The 18,774-nt window shown below is 41.2% G+C and overlaps 1 protein-coding gene across 1 annotated transcript in view; it reads right to left on the bottom strand.

Moving 5' to 3' along the window:
* The window catches only part of ATP8A1 (ATPase, aminophospholipid transporter (APLT), class I, type 8A, member 1), a 375,206-nt gene that overhangs the window by 124,237 nt on the left and 232,195 nt on the right, over nucleotides 1-18,774 (bottom strand). The gene's annotated exons all lie outside the window — the stretch shown is intronic.

The raw sequence follows: 18,774 nt of genomic DNA, 5'->3' as shown, positions 1-18,774 counted from the left end.
GGGGTAATAGGGATGGGTGTGTCAGAGGCGGTGCAGTTGGCGCAGGATAGAGCAGGGTTTAGGGCTGTTGTGCATAGGGTCGCTATGAGTTGGAAACGACTCGATGGCACATAACAACACAACAACATATGTAATTTACGAAATAACTTTTTCTTTTAATTATGATTTTAATGACAGTTTAATTTCTCCTTACCTTTGATCATCTTTGTCTAACCTTGATACAACCCAGGCTAAGAATAACATCTAAAGTTACAAACAGATTTGGAGCTTCTCTTTTAATAGATTTTCATATGACTTCAGGAGCTCTGGTGGCCTAGGCATATGGAGCTGTGCTGCTAACCAAACACACGCGGTTCACATCCACCGGCTTCTCTGGTGGAGAGAAGTGTGTCTCCTCCCATGTGGTTTATAGTGTCTGAAAACCATCCGGAGGGTCAACTATGAGTTGGTTCCTACTTGACAGTGCATAAAAACAACATAATAACATGCCATCAAAACACACACATACATAATATTAGGCTATAAGTTCCCATAAAAGTATAAAACAGATGTAAAAATTAGATGTAAGTAAAAATTACAAAAATAGCATTATATTAAAATAAAAAACTCTATAAATGTTTCATGCAAAATGAAGAGGAATAGCTGCTTGCATGCTTTAACTGTTAGCGGGTTTTTTGAGACGAGAATAAATGAAGGCTTATAAACTAAACGAAGTACCTTATGTTAATTTTCTAAAGGTATAGCTTTTAAAACTTCACTTAAAAACACTGCTGTGTGAGTGAGTCAATGGTACAGAAAAACGTAATTGTCACACATTTATTTATTGCTATCAAGTTGGAACCCACCCACAGCTGACACAACATCAGGCTTTTTGAGGCTGTAAATCTCATGGGACCACACTGTCCATCCTTCTCCAGTAAAGCAGCTGGTAGATGAGTACTGGTAGAGAGGTGTGAGCAGTGTACAGCCCTACCTACTATGTGCCACCAGAGTTCAAAAGGAATAAGAAGTTAATGTACAGTGCCAAGGAAGAGTGTGTGTACGTACATATGTGTGCATGCATACACACATGTAGAAGAGACTAAAACTGCCATTTTATTAGCTGTTTTACTGGTTTGTGACTCCGTCTTATTATCATTTAAGACACAAGATAGTTACAAAATCATAGCCACATTATCTTTCATATTTTCTTTACATTTACATTTTCCAAACATTCCCATACTGAAGTCACAAATTAATGGAAAACATAATGAACATTATTACTAGATTATGACCATATCAAGTGTGGATAACATTAACACATTCTTAAAGAGTGATGAGTCCCATAGTAGCAATATGGGTCAATTACTGACAATTTCTTACTTCCCCCGATGCTGGGCAGCATATACCCCTGTACAACACATACGGAGAGACCATCTTTATTCACAACAGGCTCATTTGGACTTTATTCCTGAGTGTATTGCTAACTTTTTGATGAAGCTTTTGCTTAAAAACTACTCATATGCAAGTTCAAGCTGAAGCTGAAAAAAGATTTGGTGTCTCAAAATTCCTAGTTTAGATCAGAACATAAGCTTTGAAAAACATGCACACAGTGAACTCTGGTGGCCTAGGGGTAAAAACTGCACTGCAATCCCAAAGGCACGTGGTTTGAATCCATCTGCTGCTTTGCAGGAGAAAGGCAGTTTACTCCCATTTAATTAACTGCCTCTGCAAACCCACCAGAGGGTCAGCTATGGGTCGGTTCCATCTCGATGGTACACAAAAACATACATACATAACGAACCAAAATGATAGAAAGCAATTTTTCTAAAATGGCAAGCAGACAGAAGGCGAAGTCATTAAAAACATGTGGTCAAAGAAATCCTTCAACATAGCATAGCAGAAGGCAGCCAAATGAATACATTTAATCAATATATATTCTGAAGATAATGAAGAAGAAAACACTGTAACAACAACAATCATAAATCCATGCCTCACTGACATATGGATAAGGGCATCCAGGATGTGTGGATAAGATAGAAAGCACTGCAATTGAGAAAATGGTCCAATCTCCCCCTAGGATTGTGCCATGTGAAAAAGGTCAGAGGTCACAAAATGGAAGCAGGTAAGAAGAGGAAGATGCAGAACCCAGTCAATTGCCCTGTGTTCCTTAGCAGTGTCTGGGATTTGGGATTCTGATAGGTTCCATCAGGCAAATAATCCCTGGCGGGGCATTCTGTCTCACTGTGTGCACTGGAGAGACAGAGAGGGGCAGAGACGTGCTGATTTCACATCCAACTCTGTTTCAGCTTTGGGGTTGGAGACGCGCAGCAAATGAAGACAAATCCAGCGGAAGGAAGGAAGAGTGAGGTGGGGGATATAATGATACCATTTAAACAATTGTGTCGATAGAGATTTCTGACCGATGCTCTCATGGTAATTATTTTAAACCAGCCCTGAAAGCCTTTGAAACACTTATTTTTGAGCTGGGTATTAAATGGTCTCTAGTGGCAGCAGGGATTCAAAGGCAGAAGGAAGCGTTTGAGAGAAAACTGGGTCTGCAGATAGGCCAGCTCTAGCTCTCCCCTTCAGTTCAGCCAGGAAGAGGTTGCTCAGAAGAGACAAACGGCTTTAACAACCGGGGCCTCAGAGGAAACCGTCACTGGAATCGCATTCTTGTGTCTGGAGATCAGAGGAAACTAATGTGGAATAAATCAATTAATAAATACAGAAAAATTGCTTTCTGTTGCTTTGTTTAGAAGTCCAAATCACAAATGTACTCTATTTCCATGACTGCATATTTAAGCCATTTAAAAACTTACAAAATGTGTAAATGTTGTATCAGAAAAACCCAATGTGGGGTCTTTGATGAATTCCATGGTACAAAATGCTCAAACTTCACTATTATTTTTCAGCACTGCATCCATCTTTCAGCTACTCTGGAGTCTTGATGGTGATTGGGAAGGAAGTCAAGGAAAGAGGATAAAAGGGAACTAAGGGCACTAATAAAGGGGTGAACGAGCTCTCTCAAAATACTGATGAGTAACAGTATCAGTTTAAAGATTAAGGTACACTCAATCCAATCTATGGTCTTTTCAATTACTTGCTATGCACTTAAGAGACAATGGATGAGGTTGCTAGAAGAAGAATCAAAGCCTTTGAATTGTGGTACTGGAGAGAAATACAGAGCATTCCATGCACTGCCATAACATCAGACAAATTTGTCTTGGAGGAAGTGTAACCAGGGTGCTTTTTAGAAGCAGGAGGGTGAACATAACTTTGGACACATGGTTGTTAGGTGCTGTCGAGTCGAGTACGACCCACAGCTTCCCTACGAACAGTAAATGTGACCCCTGTCATATCCTGTGCCATCCTCACACCTCCTGAGACACTAGATCCCACTGCAGCACTGTGTCCATGCACCTGGTCGAGGGTCCTCCGCTCCTTTGCCAACCTAAGACCTTTCTGAACATCATGCTTCTCTCCAAGAAATAGCCGTTCCTAGAAACATGCCCAAACTAAGTGAGGCAAAGCCTCGTCATCTTTGCCTTCAAAGAGCACTCTGGCTGCACCCCTTCTAAGACATAATTAGAAGATTGTACTAATCTGGCATGTTATAAAGAGGGATAAAGCCTTGGAAAAGGACTCGTTAGGTAAGGTGGATGGTCAGAGAAAGAAAAGATGACCTCCACCAAGATAGACTGATAGAGGAACTTTAGCTACAGGATCAAGCACATTAGAGATGATGACGATGATACGTGATAGGGTAGGGTTCAGATCTGTGGTTAATAGGGTTCCTATGAATTCTAGTAGCCTTAACACCACCCAACAACAATGAACTATGGTGTCCTACTTCACAGGGAGTTGCACTGCTAGCCCAAAGGTGGCACCTGTCTGGTGGGCTGAAAATAACAGCAGTTCCACTGGACAAAGTTGGATCATCTCCTGCGTGATTTACAGCCTCCAAAATTCCACTAGAGAGTCAGCGATGGGTATTTTCTATCTCAACAGCATTGAATTACGGGAAGTAATTAATAGAATTAATCAGAAAACCTATGTTATACAGACAACACAACCTTGCTTACTGAAACTGAGGAGGGCCTGAAGTATTTGCTGAAGGGGGTCAAGCGGGTCATCTGCAATATGGATTGAAGCTCAATATAAGGAAAACAAAGATTCTCACCACTGGGTGCCAATCGGCAGCATCATGATAGATGGAGCAGAGATTGAGGTTCTTAACAATTTCAGCATGCTTGGTTCCACAGTCAACACTCTTGGAACCAGCAGTTAGGAAATCCAAAGATGAGTTGTATTAGGAAAATTTTCTGTCAGGGACCTCTTCAGAGTAATGATATCAATATAGGTGCATCTGATCCAGGCCATGATATTCGCAATTACCTGTTAATCTTCAGAGAGGTGGACAATGACAAAAGAGGACAGAAGAATTGATGCCTTTGAGTGGTAGTACTGGAGGAGTACTGAACATACCATGGACTGCCAAGAGAACTATTAGGTCTGTCCTAGAGAAAATGAAGCCAAGCTATTTCTTGGAGGCAAGGATTTTGAGACTGTCTCATACACATTGGGCATGTTGCCAGGAGAGACAAATCCATGGAGAAGGACATCTTGCCTGGAAGGGTAGAGGGACAGCACAAGAGAGGAACAGCCTGGATAAGATGGGTTGACACAGTAACTGGGGTGATGAGGGCTAGTCTCACTGTCTCTGACACATCAACCTCCATTCTTCACCGTCACACATCCTCCAAACTCCCAAGCATGATGTCCTTCTTCAGGGACGGTCCCTTCTGGCCACATGTCCTAAGTGTGTAAGATGGAGTTTCAAAATCCTTGTCTCCAAGGAGTAGCTTGGTTTCGCCCTCTCCAGGTTAAACTGTTTGTTTTCTTGGCAGTCCATTCAATACTCTTCTCCAGCACTGCAACTCAATGGCATAAATTATTCTGTCTTCTTTGGTCACTGTCCAGCTTTCTGATGCACAGCAAGTAACTGAAAAGACCATGGACTGAATCAGGTGTACTGCAAGTCTCCAGACTGATATCGTTGCTCTCCAGCATTTTTGGAAAGGTCACTGACCACAGACTTCCCTAGAACAACTTGTCTTTTGATTTTCTCACTGCTGGTGCCAAGAGTACTGATTCTGGAGTTGAGCAAGCTGAAATTGTTAACAACCTCAATCTCTTCTCCATCTGTTACGGTGCTGCCAATTGGTCCAATGGTGAGAATCTTTGTCTTTTTGATGTTGAGCTTCAATCCAAATTGCAGGCTGTAGTCTTCGATCCTCTTCAGCAAATACTTCAGATTCTCCTCAGTTTCAGCAAGCAGGGTTGTGTCATCTGCATAACACAGGTTGCTAAAGAGTCTTCCTCCAATCCTGATGCCACATTCCTGTTCATAAAGTCCAACCTCCTGAATGATCTGTTCAGCATACAGACTGAAAAGGTATAGAGACAGGAAGATTCCTGACACATTCCTTTCCTCATTTTGAACCATGCAGCTTCCCTTGCTCTGTACTGAGGACTGCTTCTTGGGCCAAGTATAGGTCTTTGAACACAGTCAAACATCTAGAATCCCCTTTCTCCTCAAGGTAAGCTATAATTTGTTATAATCCCCACAAATGCTTTTGCATAGTCAACGAAACACAGATACACATTCTTCTAGTATTCTCTGCTTTCAGCCAAGATCCATCTGACATTGGTGATAATGTTTCTGGTACCACGGCCGCTTCTAACCCAGCCTGTATTTCAGGTAGTTCTTGTCAGTGTTCTAATTGTTTTTGGAAAATCTTTGTACCTGTTAAAAAACAATCTAGACCAAAACAAAAATGAAGCCTCTTTGGGCTTAGGACAATCTAGGTGTAGATTCAGGATCCTGCATTTTAGATGCAAGTTTAAATTCAGGATCCTGCAGCCACTGTAACTGATAGTGTAGTCTGCAGAGAGCAGTCCTGCTAAACTCAAGGCAGGTGATTCAAATCTACCAGCAGCTCCTTTGGAGCAAGATGAGCACTTGCCTTCTGTGTGATTAATGGCCTCTGAAAACTCTCTAGAGGGTCAGTGATGAGTCAGTTCAAACTGACAGCAAAGAGGGCGTGCGTACAATCACTAGCTTTGGGAGTTCAAGTCTCCAAACGAAGTCAAAGTAAAAAACGCTGCAGAAGCAGAGAATATTTTCTATGCAGATGTACCTAGTACACAGTTGGTTTTCTATAAACTGTGTTTTTATGGTTGTGCTGATTCATCAAAAGATATGGGTGGCAGAGATGCAAAGCAGTTACAGGCATGGCTCACTCCCTCAAAAATGTCAACAAGTTTTGGGCAGAGTGGCAAGAGGGCAAACTGGTTAGGAAGCATTTCTCTGTAATTCCAGGTCTCGGTGTGCTCCTGGAAGGATACAGATACTTAGCCAACAAGGAGATAAAGAACATACAGGCTTTGGTGGGAGAAAGGGAAGAGTATTTCTCAGAACAGAGATTTGGAACTATGGATTTGTGAACAACTTCACTTAGGCTTTCTTAGACAAGCCAGACATACTGAATTTTGTTTAAAAATGGGAGACACATTTAGCATTTAGTTCTTCTGAGACCAAACATTGGGTTTGGTGGGACTTTTTGACCACATACTTAGGCCTGTGGCAGACACAGTCTTAAATCAGGGGAAAGGAGAACAGATTATCTCTTCACAGATAATTCTCATTTTTTGGTGATGTTTACATTTTTTCACTAACCCACTTCTTTATAATGTAACAACATTGGCTTTCTTCACTGGAAGCTACTTGGAACTAGCGGTGAGCCAGACAGCACTTGTGCAGTCTTCCTACAGTGGAATATTAAAAACAAAGCACGTTTCTGATTCTGATAGGGATGCATTAACACATTCAAAGCTACACTAAGATCTTCAACAAATTTTTCAGGCCAAGAAGCTGAAACCGTTTTGCTAATAGAAGAAAAAGTCACCACATTGAAGGGTCTACAACTGACAGTAGAAGAAAATTCAGTGTGGTTTAAAACCTGCCTAAAACCATTTTTCAAAGCTATACAAAATGTATTGCATTAGACTCAGGGGACATATCAAAACAAAACTTGGAGTAGTCCAAATTCTCCATTTCTGGAGGCCAGTCAATACCTTGCTTATTCTGGATTTCTTTCAGAAGCCATTCAACGGTGGCTGGCTCCCAAAACAGTTAAGCTTGTCTGCATCATGCCTTTATGCCGAGCTTAAAAGGGTACAGATGACAACTTCAGCAGTTTTGTCCCGAATGTCCTATAAGTTAAATTTTCAGCTTACATGGTGTTAGAAAGTCAAACCCAGCTAGGAAAAACGAGCAATTCCATAGAGGGCTTTCTTTTATATGGGTGTTGAAAAACATACACTCTTACACTTGTTAACCTAACATCAAATGTAGCTAACAACTCTTTTTCTGTAAAATATATCAGTGAGGGCAAATATTGGTATCACAGTCTAATCTACAGCTGGTTTAGGGTCACATGCTAGAATTAAGCAGAGAAATTGAAACAGTGAGTGTGGCAGCTGTTGAACGTCAGCTTTTACAGTGGCTGAGAAGGAAGAACTTTCTTCCTCCAGTCATGACAAGTTAATAAATAATAACAGGGAGCTCTGGTGGCAACAACTTCATTTTACTTGAATCCACAATCAACATCCTTGGTATCAGCAGTTAGGAAATCAGCAAATGTATTGCACTGGAAAAGTCTGCAGTCAGGGACCTCTCCAAATTACTGAGGAACAATGATGTCAGTCTGAGGACCAAGGTCTGTCTGATTTGGGCCATGGTCTGTCTGATTTGGGCCATGGTCTTTCTTATCACTTGCTATGCACTGGAGAGCTGGACAGTGAACAAGGATGACAGAAGAAGGACTGATACCTTTGAGCAGACACATGGTCTTGTAAATCAGCATGATCTTACAAACTGGCATCAGCTGTGGGACTAGGATAAGTGAAAGAGTGCTTCCCACACTGAACAGTAAGACATGAGGCAGGCAAGACTTGAGGTGAGCAAAGCTTGTGGTAGAAAGACCCTGGTCAGAGTGAGAGCCTGGTGGTGGAGAGACTGGCACTGCTGTGGAGAAATGAGGCTTTTTGCATTTCCACTGGCCACAGTTAACATTTTTTTTTGGCTGTTTTGCCAGATCTTTGAAGGAGAAGCTGACTTATAACTACTCTGAGGCAAACTTTGCTGGATGATTTGGATTTGACTGCTGAACTGAAACGGGAGCCTGGACTAATTGAGGAAGTTTGTCCTTTGGGACTGCTTGGCTAATACTTGGGTTTGCATTGGGTCATATTCTTTGCCTCCCCCACTCTCAAATTTCCTTCTCTAATAAAATCCATTGTTGGTACCACAACTTTGAGTAAAAAAGGAATAAAAGTTCCTCTTGCTTTTGGTGGGTTGCATATGGTATCAGTTCCAACTCAATGGTACTCAACAAGAACAAACAACAAGAGGAACAGATGGGGCTCTACAGGCACCACTGGCCTGGGCTATGGGATCGTTATCTGCTTTCTGCTCTGGGGTGTGGGGGTGGGGCTAGGAGCTGTGCTATCCTTTTTCCCCCTGGCCCTTGTGGAGAGAGATGTTCACGGTCCGGTGCTTCCGTGGCCTCTTTTCCTCTCGTTAGATAGGAAGAGCCATAATATGCCTTTCAGGCTAGTAATATACGGAATTCATGCTGACGCAGATGCTGTAGGAAACTGACTCATATGAAGAGCAGAATCAAAATTTCTGTTAAAGTGTTTTAAATAGTATAATAAAGAAAATATACAAATTATACATTAATTACACAGACCTGACAGTCAAATCTTGACCAACTTTGGATGACTCTCAGCGATGCCTTTGTTGTTGTTGTTATGTGCCGTCTAGTTGCTTGTGACTCATAGCGACCCTATGTACAACAGCCCTAAACTCCGCTTTGTCCTGTGCCAATCGCACTGTCTCTGACACTCCCATCCCGATTATCCCAGTCACTGAATCAATCCACCTCATAGAGGGCCTTCCCCTCCTGTGCTGTCCCTGCACCCTCCCAAGCATGATGTCCTTCTCCAAGGACCGGTCTCTCCTCACAACATGTCCAAAGTATGTCAGACGGAGCCTCAGAATCCTTGCCTCCAAGGATCCACCCAGTTTAACCCTTTCCAGGACGAATCTGTTTGTTTTCCTAGCAGTCCATGGTATTCTCAATACTCTTCTCCAGCACCACAGCTCAAAGGAATCAATTCTCCTTCTATCCTCCTTGGTCATTGTCCAACTCTCTGATGCATAACAAGTGATTGCGAAGACCATGGCCTGTATCAGACACACCTTGGTCTCCAGAGAGACCAAGATGCCTACCCATGGAATTATTTTGTTGATTTTCATAAATTAGTTATACAAATTAACATCTTGCGTTATGCAGATGACACAAGTTGCTTGCCCAAACTGAGGTAGGCCTGAAGCACTTGCTGCAGATGGTTAAGGACTGAAGCCTTCAATATGGATCAAAGCTCAACATTGAGAAGACAAAGATTCTCATCACTGGGCCAATTGGCAGCACAGTGCCAGATGGAGAAGAGACTGAAGTTGTTAATAATTATAGCATACTGGAACTCCACAATCAACATTCTTGGTGCTAGCAGTCAGGAAACCAAAAGACAAATTGCTTTGGGAAAGTGGGCTGTCAGGGACCTCTCTAAAGTGCTGAAAAGCAATGATGTCAGTGTAGAGACTAAGGTGAACCTGATCCAGACCATGGTCTTCACAATTACTTGCTATGCATCAAAAAGCTGGACAGTGATTAAGGATGACAGAGGAAGAATTGATTCCTTTAAGTTGTAGTGCTGGAGAAGAGTCTTAAACATACACTGGACTGCCAACAGAGTAAACAGGTTTGTCCTGGAGAGGGTGAAACCAAGTTTCTTCTTGAAACAAAGGATTTGGGGGCTTGGTCTCACATACTTTGAGTATGGTTTCTAGAGGGATCAGTCCTTTGGATGAGTTGAAATGACACAGTTACTGTGCTAATATGGGTAGGTGTGTCAGAGTCAGTGTGATTGGCTCAGGATAGGGTAGAGTTCAGAGGTGTTGTAAAGAGTTGCTATGAGTTAAGGTCAAGTTGATGGCACAAAATAACAACAACAAATGTTTAAGGATGTCTGGTGGTTAACCACTAAGCTAGCAGTAAATAATTGTGCTGCCAACTCAGAGGTGTGCCGTTTGAATCCACCAGCTGCTCCATAAGAGAAAGATGAGAAATGCCCTTTCCCCATGATTTACTGCCTATGAAAACCCACTGGAGAGTCAGCTATGGGCTGGTTCTGACTTAGTTACAGAACAACAACAACAATCTTCTGTTAGTAATGCTAAAAAGGTGTTCAGAGTCATCAACTGGAAAACCTGGATAATTTGTAAACTTTCACTTGAATTGCTAGTAAGAAGTAAAAGGGAAAGAAAAAAATCTATCAAGTTCTCTACCTAAGAAACCCTTTTGTCGACATTGCCTCAATTGACCAAGTCCTGACAGCATTTTCTAAGCTGGCGTGCTACTCAGCAGAAGCAGATACACCTAAAGGAATCAGACTACAGAATGAGAATAAGAACTTTTTAAAGTTTCTTTTTAAAGCGGATCTAGCTCACAGAAAGACAAAGATTTCCATTTTTCCTTTAGGACAAAATTTTTTCTATTTGAAATTTTAAGAGCCTCTCTATTTTTGAGCCCTGATGGCTTATTATTGTTGTTAGGTGCCATCAAGTTGAGTACAACTCATATCCTATGCCATTCTTATAATCTCTGACACAGTAGAGACCACTGTTGCAGTCACTGCATCCGTTCATCTCCTTAGGGGTCTTCCTCTCCTTTGATGATCCTCCATCTTTCCAAGCATTATGTCCCTTTCCAAGTAACAGCCTCACCTAGCAATATGTCGAAAGTATGAAAGACGAAGCTCTGTCATCTTTGCCTCCAAGAAGCACTCTGGCTGTACTCTTCCCAAGACATATCTGTTTGTTGTTTTGGCAGTTCATGGATTTTCAGTGCTCTTCTCCAGCACCACAACTCAAAGTCATCAATTCTTCTTTCGTCATCCTTAATCATTGCCTGGCACTCTGATGCATGGCAGGTGACTGAGAAGATCATGGCCTAAATCAGGTGCACTTTAGTCTTCAAACTGACATCACTGCTCTTTAACATTTTGGAGTTGTCCCTGACAGTGGACTTGCCAAACGCAATACATCCCCTGATTGCCTGATTGCTGGTACCAACAGTGTAGCTTGTTGAGCGAAGTAAGATGAAATCATCGGCAGCTTTAATCCTTTCTCCAACTGTCATAGTGTTGGTCCTTTGGTGAGGACCTTTGTTTTCTTGATGCTGACACACAATCTAAACAGATAGCTGCTATCTTTGATCGGTTTAACCTTGAGGTCAACTATTTGAATTCACCATTGATAGCCTCAGAAATGCAAAGGAATGTCATTTTCAGTTACTATCAAATTAGCAGCAGTGACTAAGTTTGAGAATACTTTTATATAAAAAGTTAAATGTGAGAAAGGGTAATTTCACCTTTTTTTCCACCTTTTTCATTTTAATAGTACTTGATGAAAATTTTGGAGAGAAATGTCAACAATTCATAGTAACACACATCAGTTAGGTATCAGGGGACCTACATTTAACTTTCTACCTTTAAAATATTAATATTCATTTCATAATGAAAATTATCATTATGCAAAGCAACTTGGAAACTACTGGAATATCATTCTACTAAATTTCATAATAGATCCTTTTCACATGTGCCATGCACTATGCTAACTACATCAACCAAATGCTAAGAATAACATTATTTTCACTTTATAGGTGATAGAAAAATGTCCCAATTTTAGCTTGCCCAGAAATGTAAAGTCAGGATAGAGTTGCTGTTGTTAGGTGTCATCGAGTCAAGTACAAGCTTATGGTCAATAGATCTGTCCTATTTTGTGTCATCCTCACAATTTCTAACATACACAAGCCCTTTGTTGCAGCAACCACTGTGCCAGTCTTTCTGGTTGAGGGTCTTGCTCTCTTTGGCCAACCCTCCAACTTTCCAAGCATGATGGCCCTCTCTAAGGAATAGCCTCTCCTAGCTACAGGCCTAATGGGCGTGAGACAAAGCTTTGTTATCTTTGCTTCCAAGGAGTTCTCTGGCTGCTCTTTCTCCAACACATATTTATTCTCTTGGCAGTCTGTGGGACGTTCAGTACTCTTCTCAAACACCACAGATCAAGGGTATCCATCATTCTTCTGTCATCCTTATTCACTGTTCAGTTCTCAGATGCATGGCAAATGATCAGAAAGACTACGCCTGAATCAGGCACACTTTAGTCCTCACACTGATATCATTACTCCTCAATAAGTTGGAGAGGTCCCTGACTTCAGGCTTTCCTAGTGCAGTATGTCTCCTGATTTCCTGACTGATGATAAGTTGATTGTGGATCCAAATAAGATGAAGTCGTTGACAGTTTCAATCTTTGCTCCATCTGTCTCAATGTTGCCTATGTTCTAATGGTGAGAATTTGTGTTTTCTTGGGACACTAAGATGCAACCCATATTGAAGGCTGTATAGGGCAGAATAGCGCTTTTTAGCTCTGTGCTATTTCCCAGAAAAATTTGAGTGCACTCATTAAAACCAGGGACCTCTAGTGACGTAGCAGTAAGAAACTGTGCTGAAATCACAAAGGCAAGCAGTTCAAATCCACAAGCTGCTCCTCAGAACAAGGATGGACAATCCATGCATGTGATTAAGTGCCTGGGGGTAGGGAGGAGGGGTACCTTAACTGCCTTTGAAAATGGACTGGAGGGTCAGCTCTGGGTAGATTCTGCTTGATGGTACAAAATAACAACAACAACAACAACAACATTATTAAAATTGTTGCTTGTAGAAAGCACAGTCTCCCCACACAATTAAACTCTTAAGTTTATGATGGAAATATTACTCTTTTTGCTGACAGGATGAAATTTCCGTTTCTTACTACTCTCTATCAGCACAATTTGAACACAAGATGCATTCTTTCCCCAGGGCGATGCAAACACACAGAACAATCTACCCACAGGCATTCTAGTGCATCTAATGATTCGCCTGAAATCTCAGCTGCAGGTTTTATTATGACAGAAGCTCTGATGGGGCGATGCAAAGTGATGCTTCCTTTCCTGCTGAGAAACAAATGAGAACTCCACAGCGGGTCTGACCCCACACAGCCAGATCTGTAAAGTCATCACTTTAACTCCCCAGGAGAAGAACCTTCCCCAGACAGAGCTGCAATGCATGGAGGCTGCCCAGAGTTGAAAGAGCGTGTGTTAACCCGCTCACGTACAGCGTTTGCCTGGGATCCACTGCACCAGCTGTCTCCTGAATGGCTAAGGAGATAGCAGAGATTACCATTAAATGTAAAACTGATCTATAACTTTTATTCAAGAGTAACCTTTCATTTCAGCTTAATTTGCAACTCATTTCTCATCTCTTTACTACTTTCCATAATATAGTGTGCTTGGCAATTTGTTGGATAGTGAAAAAGAACTGGAATCCAAAATAGGGATACTATTATCTGTTTGTTCTGGTATAAAGAAATAGTATAAATATATTTGAGGTCTTAATAAAACTTAAGTACTGTTGAAATGTAAATAAAAAAACTCTGTGTTAACATACTATCCAAACTCAGTGCCCTGGGGTAGATCCCAACTCACACTGGACTTCCAATAAGTTTCTGAGGCTATTTATTGCAATAGGAGGAGACGGTCCATTTTCCTTCCCCAGAGTCTCTGGTCGACTTGAATTTCTGAAGAAGCACAACCTTTGGGTTACCCGTGCAACATATAATGGCCTACATCACCATAGTGTCCTCATTACCACTGTGGAAAAGAAATGCCACTATTTTAAATACACTCATGCACTACATTAAAGGTATTCTGATGTTGTCACTTTGTTTTCCCTTTGCTTCCTGAAATTACTATTTAGACTACTTAAAACTTAAAAAAATCTGAAGAACATATATGTTTATCCAAGAACTGCAGAAAAATGAACAGATTTTAAAATAAGAAACAACGCTACTATACTCCTCTACATCAAATGAAAACCTAAACCCAGGCAACAAGGAACATATGTCCTATCAAACGTGGCTTGTCATGCTTTTACTTCATTCTAACAGGTTTTACTTCTGACTCCCGTCAAGTGTAAGAAAAGCTGTGCTCCACATGCAATCCATGCTGCTGACAGAGGCATAAACTTCTACAGGGACCATGGGAATATTGTTTTCACGATGCTGTGAACGACTCCAATCCAGTTCTGGAATTACCCTTGACAGCTCTGAATTTTTCTCATACCACATCACTGGCACTGGTACCCCCATTTCCTCTCATGTGACCGACATTCTAGTCCCCTGCCTATACCCCATGCCCTACCCCTGCCCCCTTCCAAACCTCTTTAGGTAAAACTGGATCTCCACATAACATCCTGCAAGGCACAGGCTGATGAAGGTGGTCCCCTGAATTATGAAGTTGAATTCATAAACCTGGCCCAGTCTTCTATCACTAGAATTGAGACTATACTTTGAACTTTTCTTTTTCCAGAATTTGCAAATATTTTAATTTTATAACATCCATTAGTGTCTTAGATTTTCATGTTAAAATTTTCCAAAGGTAAAGGGTTGACAATAAACTTATAGAACAAGGTTTTGTATGTCTGAAGAGCTAAGAAAACCCCACCTGTATCACAGACAACCTTTGCGGTTTCAGAATCCAGTCACATGTAAAGATTCCCCTGATTCTGCCTTGCCATGTGCCTTCCTATCTCATTTGATACCACAAAGCCCTCTGCTTGTCTTACTGTATGAGGCTTATCTGCTTTGACTTTAGGTAGTCAAAATATTGATTTTATTCTTCCCCACACCACATGACCTCCATAAAAACTGAGGTGGGATCGAGCTCACCTCTGTCTCTAAGTTGTGCAGAAAGTAGAACCGTGCTGTGTGCACGCATTAACTTTTCTGTCCTTTAGTGAGTCCTGATGACATAGTGTGTTAAGTGGTATGTTGTGCTAGTGTTATGCTAACCAGAAGGTCAATGGTTTGAATCCAGGTAAGAAAGTTGGGTAGTCTCTTCCTATAAAGATGTACAGTCTCAGAAACCTGGTGGAGGGCAGCTGTGAATGAGAACTGACTCAAGAGTGGTGCCATTTGCATCTGGTCATTTTTAGAAAGAGATCTGGCGCCATGGTTGGTTGGGTTCCCAACTGCAAGATCAGTGGTTTGGGTCTACCAGTTGTTCCTCTGGAGAAAGATGAGGCAGTCTACTCTCATTAAGGTGTCCAGCTTAAGAAACCTGATGGTATTCTGCCTTGGGTCTGAACCGACTCGACATTAGTAGATCTGGTTTGGTTTATTTCTTGACAGCCACCTTAGAGATGCTGCAGGAGCTCTGGTGGCACAGTGATTAAGCATTCTGTTGCTAGCTGAAACACTGTTGGCTTTAAACCACCAGCCGCTCTGACAAAGAACTAAGATGTGGCACTCTGCTTCTGTGGAAACTGAGTTCCACTCTTCAGCTAGTGGTCACTATGAGTTGGAAATGACTTGATAGTAATGCAGTTTTTGGGTTTTACAAATGGTGTGGCACCTTTTTTTTTTTTTAAAAAAAAGGTAATTTTATACATATCATTAAAAAAAGAAGGCTAAGATATAGTGAGTGAGAAACTCAAAAGTGTAAAGCAGTGTGTACTGTGGTCTGTGTTTAACAACAAAGTATAAGTACTATAAGTACATACAGATACACCCCTTAGTTAAAGCAGACTATTCAAACTGGCTACCTCAGGTATAAAGGTTAGAGGTTAATTTTTTTTTTATCCATGTATTTTTCACTGTTTCTTTTATCTAACTTCTGAATCTTATATAGGTTCTGGCCCTGATCTACTTACATAAGAGGCTGTGTTTCTTTTTTTTTTTTAATCACAAGTTTTTTGTTCAAGAATAATCCTCTTTCTGGTACCCAAACTTACTTGCAATAACATACCTCAAGGTTTTTTTTTTTAAGTTCAAAGACAAAAACTGCTTAATTACGCAGCTCCACCTGTCACTGACTTACACATCAGCTATATACTGTTACCTACACATCCTCCACATACTGTTACTTATATACTTCTTGTTGTTAGGTGCCGCTGAGTCAAATACAACTCACTTCCTGACACATTAGCACCCAATGCAGCAGCCACTGTGTCAATCTACCTGGTGGAGGGTCTTCCTCTCCTTTTTTGACCCTCTACTCTTCAATTATGTGCTATGCATCAAAGAGTTGGACAGTGACTAGGGATAATAGAAAGAGAATTGATGCTTTTGAGCTGTGGTGCTGGAGAAGAGTGTTGAATATACCATGGACTGCTAGGAGAACAAACAGGTTTGTCCTAGAGAGGGTGAAACCAGAATGCTCCTTGGAGTCAAGGATTCTGAAGCTTCGTCTGACATACTTTGGGCATGTTGCAAGGAGGGACTGGTCCTTGGAGAGGAACATCATATTTGGCAGAGTGGAGGGGAGGTGAAGGAGAGGAACCTTCGATGAGATGGACTGATTCTGCGACTTGAGTGGTGGGAATGAGTGTGTTTGAGATGGCTAGGTTGGCACAGAATACAATGGAGTTTAGAGCTCTTGTACATAGGGTCGCTATGAGTCGCAAGCGACTCGATGGCACATAACAACAACAACAACAACTCTTCAAGCATCATGTCCCTCTCCAAGGCATAGGCCCTCCTGGCAATACGCCCGAAGGATGTGAGGTGAAGTCTCATCATTCTTGCCTCTGAAGAGCACTCTGGCTGCACCATCTCCAAGACATATTTGTCTGTTCTTTTTGCCCACAGAAATGGGATGCTCAGTGCTCTTCTCCAACACCACAGCTCAAAGGCATCGATTCTTCTGTCATCCCTACTCACTGTCCAGCTTTCAGATGCGTAGCAGGTGATCAGAAATAGCAAGCAGTACCTCTCACTTTTTAATTTTTTTTGGTAAGCACTAGAAGATGGGGCTGTCTTACATAAGCTGTTTTATATTTCAACAATAAAGATCTATCATATAATAGCGGAGGGTAGTAGAAAAGAGAGACTATTGTTAGCTAAAGGGATGAGTTCTCTAGAATTTTTTCTACTAACAAGAAGGCCTCCATAATGGAATAAAGGAAAATCAAGATTTCTAACTGAAGTTTGGATTTTTAGATAGAGCAGGCAAGGAATATAGAACAAAACCTCAAAATAGTGGTCTCACAAAGGCTGGCACAACCTCTGGGACTATGACACTTAGCAGACCCGTGAGCGTGGAACTGAACTCATTATAACACGTAGTCAAACAATCTACAAATCTATAAGGTTAATGATAACATCAGTGAGTTTCTTAGGATAATTAGCACACAGAATCACAGGGGCAGCACTTGCCCAAGGATGTATTTCCAAAGATAATAAGGAAAAAGATGGCAAGATGAATGGAAACAGGAACTTCACAGTGATAACAGAATTTAGGGATTGGAACCAATGTCAAAATCAAAATGTGAATGAATGAATGGATGGATGGAATATCAATTTTCCCTGCAAACTTTCACTCAAATCACAATAAAAAAATTTTAAAGAAACTGATGTCAGAATCTTCTAAGTGCATGATTTCTGTTTTATATCTGACTAGCAAACATTTGCCACTTCATTTACCTCCTCACTACCCCTTTTCTTTTGCTTCTCAGCTTCACCAACATCCCTAATTATCAGTTTTCCTTTGTGTCACCACAACTATTTTAAGCAGCTGTGTAACCACCTCTCTGTTCTGTCTTCCACCTTAAATTACAGTCACCTTTGCATTACCATGTTTACAGTTTCTTTGACCTATATATTTGTCTGCTATTTTGCAGACAAATAAGTATCTTCTAATTTACAAATGTGGCGGCGAATATTTAACACAGTCATGGGGAGGGGAAGTAGGCAGGAGAAGACCTCCTAAGAAGGAGCCTAAGTTTATATTTCAGCCTTGAAGTTAGCGTAATAAAATTGAAAATTTTCTCCAATAGCAAGTTCCATTCTGTGGTTCACTGGCTTTCTCACAAAGGAATAAGAAGCAAAATATATATTAACACTGGAAGCAAAATCAAACATAAAGTGCTTAGTACACAAAATACCCAAGTAGATATGAACATATCCAGTTCCAGGCATTTTGCAGCCTTCTGGCATAAAGCTTTTCTAGAATAGCTTTCTTACCTCACAACATTAAGCAAATCATTTGGAAATTTCTTTAGTGGCCACAGATACAAAGCTTGAATCTTTTTACATCAACACAGTCAGAGAGATGTAGATCATATTAAAGCAGAACAGTATGAATAAGATACCTTTAATTTTTTTGTTGTTGTTATGTGCTGTCGAGTGGCTTGTGACTCACAGCGAACCTATGCACAACAGCCCTAAACCCTGCTCTATTCTGTGCCAATCTCACTGTCTCCAACACACCCTCCTGATTACCCCAGACACTGAATTAATCCCCTCATAGAGAGTCTTCCTCTCCTGCTCTGTCCCTCCAACCTCGCATGCATGACGTTCTTCTCCAAGGACTGGTCCCTCTTTGCATCATACCCAAATTATGTCAGGCCAAACTTCAGAATCCCTGCTTCTAAGGAGCAGCCTGGTTTAATCTTCTCTAGGACAAACCTGTGGGCATTTCTTAAGCTCAAGGAACTGAAGAACAGATTCAAACCTAGAGTTGCTGTAATCAAGGATGCTTTAGGCAGAATATTAAATGATCCAGG

Source organism: Elephantulus edwardii, unplaced genomic scaffold (assembly GCF_000299155.1).
Source record: "Elephantulus edwardii isolate Elephantulus edwardi_28Jun2011 unplaced genomic scaffold, EleEdw1.0 scaffold00222, whole genome shotgun sequence".
NCBI classification, from domain to species: domain Eukaryota; kingdom Metazoa; phylum Chordata; class Mammalia; order Macroscelidea; family Macroscelididae; genus Elephantulus; species Elephantulus edwardii.
The sequence above is the reverse complement of the archived record's forward strand: the minus strand, read 5'-3'. Positions and strand labels throughout refer to the sequence as shown.